This window comes from Tachyglossus aculeatus, chromosome 1 (genome assembly GCF_015852505.1).
Source record: "Tachyglossus aculeatus isolate mTacAcu1 chromosome 1, mTacAcu1.pri, whole genome shotgun sequence".
Classification (NCBI taxonomy): domain Eukaryota; kingdom Metazoa; phylum Chordata; class Mammalia; order Monotremata; family Tachyglossidae; genus Tachyglossus; species Tachyglossus aculeatus.
This window is the reverse complement of record NC_052066.1, coordinates 161,359,448-161,368,665: the sequence shown is the minus strand read 5'-3', so window position 1 is coordinate 161,368,665 and position 9,218 is coordinate 161,359,448. Positions and strand designations below refer to the sequence as shown.

General features: G+C 42.9%; 1 non-coding gene across 1 annotated transcript; it reads left to right on the top strand.

The window, feature by feature from the left end:
• The first annotated feature begins 587 nt into the window (after window positions 1-587).
• LOC119935078 lies at window positions 588-725 on the top strand. The gene has a single exon (XR_005453073.1). It is a non-coding gene; the product is annotated as a small nucleolar RNA SNORA7 (small nucleolar RNA).
• Window positions 726-9,218: the final 8,493 nt, after the last annotated feature.

Below are 9,218 nucleotides of genomic sequence, written 5' to 3'. Positions count from 1 at the left end.
ATATACTACATTTTGGAATGGGTGCTGGACATAAGGATTGTGGCAGATTGAATCCAATAGACAAGTCATTTTCATGGGATCTCCAACAATGGAGATCTTTTTCTGAGGCATGAAAGTTAACATAGACAGGGGCAGTACTTTGTATCTCAATGGTGCTTTACCCTGGAGGAATTTGATTTACTTCACCCAGATTTTCCTCCCTTTGAGTTGAATGTCAGGTAGGGATCATTAATCCGACTCTACATTGAGGGAATTTAACTGACCCAGTTTTAGTTGCAGACTTAGAACTTGAACCATGGCTTCCCAAATCTTATTCTAATACTCTTTCCCAATGACTTTAGTTATGAAAAAGGACTTCTATTCAGAAATGAGAAGCAGCATGGCCTAGTAGACTGATCCTGGGCCTGGTAGTTCTAATCTGGGTTCTAATCCCAACTCCTCTGCTTGTCTGCTGTGTGACCTTGGTCAGTCACTTAACTTCTCTGTGACTGCGTTACCTCATCTATAAAATGGGGTTCACTTTATAGAACCCTCTGTGGGACAGGGACAGTGTCCAACATAGTTATTTTGTGTCTACACCAGCGCTTACCCTCTCAGGATCGCACCTGGAAAGTTTCCAGTACTTTACTAGTCTCAGCTATGGGAGGGAGAGTCAAGCAGAGGCATATCCATTCCATTTTTAGTTTGGGTAGTGGCTAGCAAGTGAAATGTAATCTGCTACAAGTCAAAACTCTCCTGTGCTGGGCAGCAGCAGCATGGGAGAGAGTTGAGGGCATAGACTCTAGTTTACTGCATGGAAGAAGGCAATGGTGAACCTCTTCCATATTTTTACCAAGAGAAAACTCTATGGATACACTACCAGAAAGATTGTAGATGGAGGTGAGTTGTTCTGGAAGAGATATGCCCATGGAGTCACTATGGGTTGGAGACAACTCAACAGCATAAAACTAGACCTCAGTGTTTAGTACAATGCCTGGCAATAATAAACATTTCATACCATTTTTTTAAAAAAAAGATAACTTTCTGACTGAACAGAGTATTTTTTTCCTATCTGCCTATTGTCAACTCAATATGGCATGAAGCAGATCTGAATACAGACTTTTTGGAACTTGATTTGATCATCTCCTTAAGAAATTAACCTATATGACAATGTCATGCCTTGCTGGAGAATGTCTCATATTTTAAAAGATGATCATAATTTATATGGTAATCAGTAAGGAGGCTGGTGGTGCCTGGTTTTCAACATGACAGACCATACCAGAAATAAAAACTCTAGGAAATGAAAGAAATACCAAAGGTTATTTATTGCTGTTGGTCTATAATCCCACTGACTTTTTTTCCTCATTCCAGGAATAATGTCACACCCCAAAATTTGTTTCCTTGAATTAATGTCACTCTCAGTTTCAAATCTGCTAACATTCAGTCCAAATGATAAACTGTTGCACCAAATTCAAAACACTGCTTTGATAGAGTTTATACTTAGTGTGTTGCAGATATTGACTAACCAAACTGCACTTGGTTTTCTTCCCTTTGGTGAAGTCATTCTCATCCCTCAGCCTAGTTTCCATCTTGTCATGTCAATGTAATGTAAAAATCAACTTTTAGATTCTGCCCAGTTAAGTCTCCTATTGATTCATAGATAACTCGGTATATTAAGTCTCATACTGATTCATTGGTAACTCCCTTGGAGAACTCATTCGCTCCCATGGCTTCAACTACCATCTCTATGCAGATGATTCCCAAATCTTCATCTCCAGCCCTGATCTCTCACCTTCTCTGCAGTCATATTGCATCCTGCCTTCAGGACATCAGTATTTGGATTTCCCACCAACACTTCAAACAAAACATCCAAAACAGAACTCCTTATAATCCCACCCAAACCTAGTCCTCCCCTTGACTTTCCCATCACTGTAGACAGCACTGCCATCCTCCCTGTCGCACAAGCCCATACCCTTGGCATGGGCTTATCCCCTTAATTCAAGTACTTATCCCATCCCACCTAGATTACTTATTAGCCTCCTTGCTGGCCTCCTCTTATCCCCACTCCTGTCTATACTTCACTATGCTGCCAAGATCATTTTTCTAGGAAACCATTCAATCCATGTTTCTCCACTCCTAAAGAACCTTCAGTGGTTGGCCATCCACCTCCACATCAAACAGAAACTTATTACCATCAGCTTTAAAGCACTCAATCACCTTGTCCTCACTGTCTTACCTCCCTGATTTCCTATTATAACCCAGTCTGCACACTTCACTCTTCTAATGCCAACCTACTCACTGAACCTCTATCTCATCTCTCTCACTGCTGACTCCTGGCCTACATCTTGCATCTGCCTTAGAACAACCTCCTTCTTCATATCCAATCTTCGATCACTCTCCTTCCTTCAAAGTCTTATTAAAAGCACAACTCCAAGAGGCCTTTGCTAAGCCCTCATTTCTTCTTCACTCACTTCCCTCAGTGTCACCCTTGCACTTGGATTTGCACCCCTATTTCACCCCTCCCTCAACCCCACAGCACTCATGTACATAGCTGTAATTTATTTATATTAATGTCTGTCTCCCCCTCTAGACTGTAAACTCATTTTAGGCGAAGAACATGTCTACAAACTCCGTTGATTTGTACTCTCCCAAGTTCTTAGTACAGTGCCTAGCACATAGTAAACCCTCAAGTATCTTTTTTCAGGAAAGCTTAAAAGTGAGATGGTAGTGACACCTGCAGAGTAAGATGGATATTCCCCACTTTTTAGCCACACAACAGGAAGGTTGCTTCCCAGGAAATACCATGCAACAGTAATTTTATAAGTAGCCTGAATAGAATTGAAACCTAAAAGTTGCAATCAATGGTACACATCACATTCTCAACACTCCTTCATTCCCTGAACCAGCACCATTCATTGTGTCCTACGTAAGTTTTTACAGGGATGCTCAATATTTGAAATATTTTCTTCCAAAAGGAAGAATGGTGTTCTTGGCAGAGACTGATCAGCATTCAGTATATGGAATGATGAACATTAATAAAAATTGGGAGAATATGCAGCTGCATGGAGCTTTTTTTTTCCACAGCTTAGGAGAGGCTGCAGCTGTCATCTCAATGAGAAGACAGGAAATGGTACAAAATCACTTAATGATAGTTTGGGACTAAGGGTAAGAGATGAAATTTGCTCTGCTTGATCTTTCTTGGGTAAGAAGAAAGCAATATCAACCAAATGTATGTTTCCCCCCAACAGGTTCTCAACCTGGATTCACCAGCACTCATTTGTGCTCTCTCCCAGGGGAGCGCTCCCTTGCTCTTCTGTCTCTCCACCGTTCTCACAGTACAACCCACAGGCCTGGATCATCTCCACAGACTGCTTCCTCTGTTCCTGTGCCTGAGCTATGGAGTGCTGTTGACAGAAATCCAGACATCTCTCTGATGTTGTCCACCTTAAATTCATTCCTATTTTCTTCAAGTTGTCTTGCTCCTCTGACTGACAACAATACTTCTCCTTCCTAATTCACTCCCAAATGAGGTAAAGTGAGAGGGGATTACCTGATTGGGCTTTAAAGACTATGGTAAATATTTTTTTATGCGGAGGTGGATGAGCAACCACTGGAGGTTTTGAGACATGGGGCAATGTGAACTAAATATTTTTGTATAGAAAAATGATCCAGGCAGTGGAGTGAAATATGAACTGAAGTGGGGAAAGACAGGAGGCAGGGTGGTCAGTGAAGGAGGTTGATGCAGTAGTCAAGGCAGGATCTAAGTCCTGGATCAGCAAAGTAGCAGTTTGGGCCTCAAAAGAGAGGAGTTGAGGTGTTTCCCAGAGTTGTGAAAGCATATTCTAACACTTGCATCCTCCACATTGGCAGCACAGACTAAGTTAAACAGGATCAGACCCACTAGGCATCCCTACTGTACTCCTTTGTTGAGGAGGAATGCAGTAGAGAATGGGCATTCTTTCCTCTGACCCAACCAGCTCTGCCATCAACAAAGTACTCTCAGAGTCTTAATTGAAGTTTTCAGGGCAAATGTGGGTAATTAATTACATTCTGGTTAACAATAAACTTATTCTGTTGGACAAATTTACCCAACATTCTCAGAGCATGCAACAGCCTTTTAGAAAGACCACGAATGACATGTACTGATTTTAATTTTCTACTTTATTACATTTGGCTTTAAAGCAGTCATCATATCTTAACATCTTAATAGTCAGAAGGACCTAGGTTCTAATCCTGTCTCTGCCAAATGTCTCCTGTGTGACTTTGGGCAAATCACTTAGCTTCTCTGTGCCTCAGTTGCTTCATCTGTAAAACGGGGATTAAGACTGTGAGCCCCAGATGGGACAAAGACTGTGACTGACCTGATTACCTTGCATCTACCCCAGTGTTCAGAACATTGCTTGGCACGCAGTAAACACTTAAATACCACAAATACTGCATGCTTTTGTCCTCTCCCTGCTAGTTTACATGGAGCTAATGATGGCTTTAGGCATCTCTTCCAAGAAACTTTCAACTATTTCATAAATTTATCTGTATTAACAAAAGGAGGAAAACCCTGTTACCAATATAATTTAATTTTTTATTATTATTTCAAGAGTTTAGGGTCACTCAACTTGGGATGTTCATTGCTATTCTTTCCCCTAGGTCCATCTGAAAAGGGCAGAGATCATTAGCAGTGATGTCCTTTATGTCTTAGTAGCAAATTTATGATTGAAGGATTACCTTGCAAATCTGTGTTTAAATGAGGATCCAGCAATTTTCATTGTATTTAAAAGAGTTCTGGCATTTACAAGAGTCACCAGTGAAAATGCATGCTGGTAAACAGAGGCCTTATTGATGTCATGCCTGCTTTCAAAGTGATGTCTCATGACAGCTTCAGTCTGGTCCTCTTTTTAATCCCTTGGTAGGAACAGAACACAGATTAAAAATCACAGAAAGCTTTAAAGAAGGCAGATTCCAGAAAGAATAGGGAAAGATCAGTGCTGACTTGAAGACATAAGTTTAGTTGGAAGGGAGTATTTGAGTGAGAAGCAAAGAGGAGTCCTGTGTGTCAGAACTCAGGACACAATTTGGGTTGTAGCTGGATTGAAATGACAGCTGCTTGGCTACATATTCATAAATCAGGATCAATCCCGGTTATCCTGTATTTATAAGGATCAGAGGAAGAAAGGGATAGATTGAGAAATTCCACCCAGGAGTCAAGGGAAGGACTGAGAAAATCCACCAGGAATCCATCCATATAGCTTTATAGGCCTCTGTGATTAATGATTGAGATGCATCCTCAAACAGGAGTCAGTAAAGGAGCACAAATAGAGAAACAGAACACAAATGAAGATTTACACCAGAAAACCTGCAAATAGACCACCAACTCCTTGTTCCCTGACATAACTTTCTGTCAGCTGGATCAAGGGGAGAAGAGCTTAGCCATGTGAAGCTAGGAGTTCTAAAGAGGACAGCTTTGAAACAATTCCTCCCTCACTCATCCAGTGTAGAGAGATAGAGAGTGAACAGAAGTTTTTCTGTAATGAAGGGCAGCTCAGGTTCTTGGTTCAACCCAGGACCACCCCTTTCTCAGGTGCACAGACATCAGGAATCAAAGCCCCTTTACTTCCTGGGAAATACAGTTTTCCACTTTTCTTCTCTTCAACACCCTTGCTGATGATGATGATAGTAATAATAATAATGATGATGGTATTTGTTAAGCGCTTACAATGCGCCAAGCACTGTTCTAAGCACTGGGGGTGGGGATACAAGGTAATCAGGTTGTCCCACGTGGTGATCTTCAGCAGGATCTACTGGATGAACATAGACTGACCATAATGTGACACTGTCAACACCATTCCACTCCAGGACAAGGAAAGGGAGAAGTAACCTAATTTAACCTTTAGTTAAATTTACTTTTCTCAGGAGTACCACGACCAATTACCTGGATTCAATTTTTGCACATTCCTGGGGTGTGAAATTAATTAAGACCACAGCCATCATGGCAGAGGACAGCCAAAAGTGGTGCCCCCATTGGCTGTATCACACCCTAAAAAGCTACAACCTTCCCACACAAATCTGTCAATTGTCACAGTGGGATTTTAGTAGCTGAAGAGTTGAGTACTCCATAGGGATCTCTTAAACAGAAGTGTATTTCCTTTTGTGCTGCAATTTAGCATGAAATCTTGGTTCTTCCCAGGGCACAGTGAAAGACATCACCATTTTGTCATTCTGAATTAACAGAAGTGAACCTCTCCCCAGAGATAATCACTCTAGTTAATTGCAGCTGTCAGGTCAAATTGACAGTCCACCAACTGAATGTTCCAGCTGTGTTATGAAAGCCCTTTAATTTCTGGGGGTATCCGCAATCAGCAGAGGCTATGGGAGCTATAACTCCGCAGTGTAGTTCTTAGGACAATTATCAAATTCACCTCATAAGCCCAAATTTTCTCTGCCTGTCTCTATTTAGAGATTGAACACATGTTCATCTTTGGCCTCTCCACAGTTTTATGAGGTGAGGCAGAGATCAAGGATTAACCACATAAACACACCTACACAGGCAGAATTGCTTTTGTAAGGCCAGGACAGTACTGAGATAAGCAAACCTCTTTGTCCCTTTTACAGAATGGTGGGCAGAACCAGGTAGAATAGACTGACTCCTTATCTTTTGATATTTTTGCTATGGAATAGAAGGATTAATTATTTAAGTTGCTGACCAAAATATGCTAGCCCTCCTCTGGAACAGAGTCCTGAAAATATTATTTTGTGATAAGGAAGCTTCCCCTTTTGTATGACTGCAACTATTGCACTTAAGTTAAACAAATTCCCTAATACTTTTCATATCTCTGAAGGAAGAACACATATTTCTCTAATGTGGTCAGCAGCTGCTAGCTAGCATATACATAATCTTACAGTTAGAAACTGTAAGCTCCTTATAGGCAAGGAATATGTTTACCAACTCTGTTACATTATACTCTCCCAATCAATCAATCAATTGTATTTATTGAGCGCTTACTGTGTGCAGAGCACTGTACTAAGCGCTTGGGAAGTACAAGTTGGCAACATATAGAGACAGTCCCTCCCCAACAGTGGGCTCACAGTCTAAAAGGGGGAGACAGAGAACAAAACCAAACGTACTAACAAAATAAAATAAATAGAATAGATATGTACAAGTAAAATAGAGTAATAAATTTGTACAAACATATATACATATATATAGGTGCTGTGGGGAAGGGAAGGAGGTAAGATGGGGGGATGGAGAGGGGGACGAGGGGGAGAGGAAGCAAGGGGCTCAGTCTGGGAAGGCCTCCTGGAGGAGGTGAGCTCTCAGTAGGGCCTTGAAGGGAGGAAGAGAGCTAGCTTGGCGGATTGGCAGAGGGAGGGCATTCCAGGCCCGGGGGATGACGTGGGCCGGGGGTAGACGGCGGGACAGGCAAGAATGAGGCACGGTGAGGAGATTAGCGGCAGAGGAGAGGAGGGTGCGGGGTGGGCTGTAGAAGGAGAGAAGGGAGGTGAGGTAGGAGGGGGCGAGGTGATGGAGAGCCTTGAAGCCCAGGGTGAGGAGTTTCTGCCTGATGCGCAGATTGATTGGTAGCCACTGGAGATTTTTGAGGAGGGGAGTAACATGCCCAGAGTGTTTCTGGACAAAGACAATCCGGGCAGCAGCATGAAGTATGGATTGAAGTGGGGAGAGACACGAGGATGGGAGATCAGAGAGAAGGCTGATGCAGTAGTCCAGATGGGATAGGATGAGAGCTTGAATGGGCAGGGTAGTGGTATGGATGGAGAGGAAAGGGCGGATCTTGGCAATGTTGCGGAGCTGAGACCGGCAGGTTTTGGTGACGGCTTGGATGTGAGGGGTGAATGAGAGAGCGAAGTCGAGGATGACACCAAGATTTCGGGCTTGTGAGACGGGAAGGATGGTAGTGCCGTCAACAGAGATGGGAAAGTCAGGGAGAGGGCAGGGTTTGGGAGGGAAGACAAGGAGTTTAGTCTTGGACATGTTGAGTTTTACGTGGCAGGCAGACATCCAGATGGAGATGTCCTGAAGGCAGGAGGAGATGCGAGCCTGGAGAGAGGGGGAGAGAGCAGGGGCAGAGATGTAGATCTGGGTGTCATCAGCGTAGAGATGATAGTTGAAGCCGTGGGAGCGAATGAGGTCACCAAGGGAGTGTGTGTAGATCGAGAACAGAAGGGGACCAAGCACTGAACTTTGGGGAACCCCCACAGTAAGGGGATGGGAGGGGGAGGAGGAGCCTGCAAAAGAGACTGAGAATGAACGACCGGAGAGATAAGAGGAGAACCAGGAGAGGACAGAGTCTGTGAAGCCAAGGTCAGATAGCATGTTGAGGAGAAGGGGGTGGTCCACAGTGTTGAAGGCAGCTGAGAGATCGAGGAGGATTAGGACAGAGTATGAGCCGTTGGATTTGGCAAGCAGGAGGTCATTGATGACCTTTGAGAGGGCAGTTTCCGTGGAATGTAGGGGACAGAAGCCCCGGCAGCTTAGTACAAGGCACTGCACACAGTAAGCACTCAATAAATATGTTGATTGGACAGTGAAATTGATCCCTTGATCTGGAATTACACATTCAAAGCAAATGGCTTAATTCTTATGAAATTTCCAAGAGATCTGTTGTGGGCACATACCTAACAAACAACTTTCCTATCTTTGGGCTTCTGAGACTGAGATCAATTAGGGACAGGACAAAATAGTTATCAAGTACCAGGACATACTCTGATCAAAGAGGCGATGAGAACTTTCTAGGTGCTTCATACATTTCAACAATTGCAGAACGAGAAAATACCTCTGCCAAAAGAAAATAAGTAGGAAAGTATTTTCAAAAGTATGTTGTACCTCCAGACCTCTCCTTAAAACCCTAAAAAAGGTAGTCTGAGCAAAGTATATTTTTTCAGAAAATTATTTTTGTCTCAAATAACAATAAACAGCACTTTCCTTCACAGGTATTGTTAGGTTTCTACCCTAAAACTGGTGGATTGGGGCAGGAGTCACTGAATATTGTATCTTTTTTCTGCTAGTCTGCTCTCTGTCTGCTACAACTGCAGCCCCAGACAGCTTTAGATCTGGTGTGGACTAGTGGAAAAGAATACAGGCCTGGTAGCCAAAGGACCCGGGAGCCAGAGGTCCTGGGTTCTAATCCCAGCTGTGACACTTACCCCTTGTGTGACTTTGGGCAACTGACTTAATAATAATAATAATAATAATGGTGGTATTTGTTAAGCGCTTACTATGTGCAAGC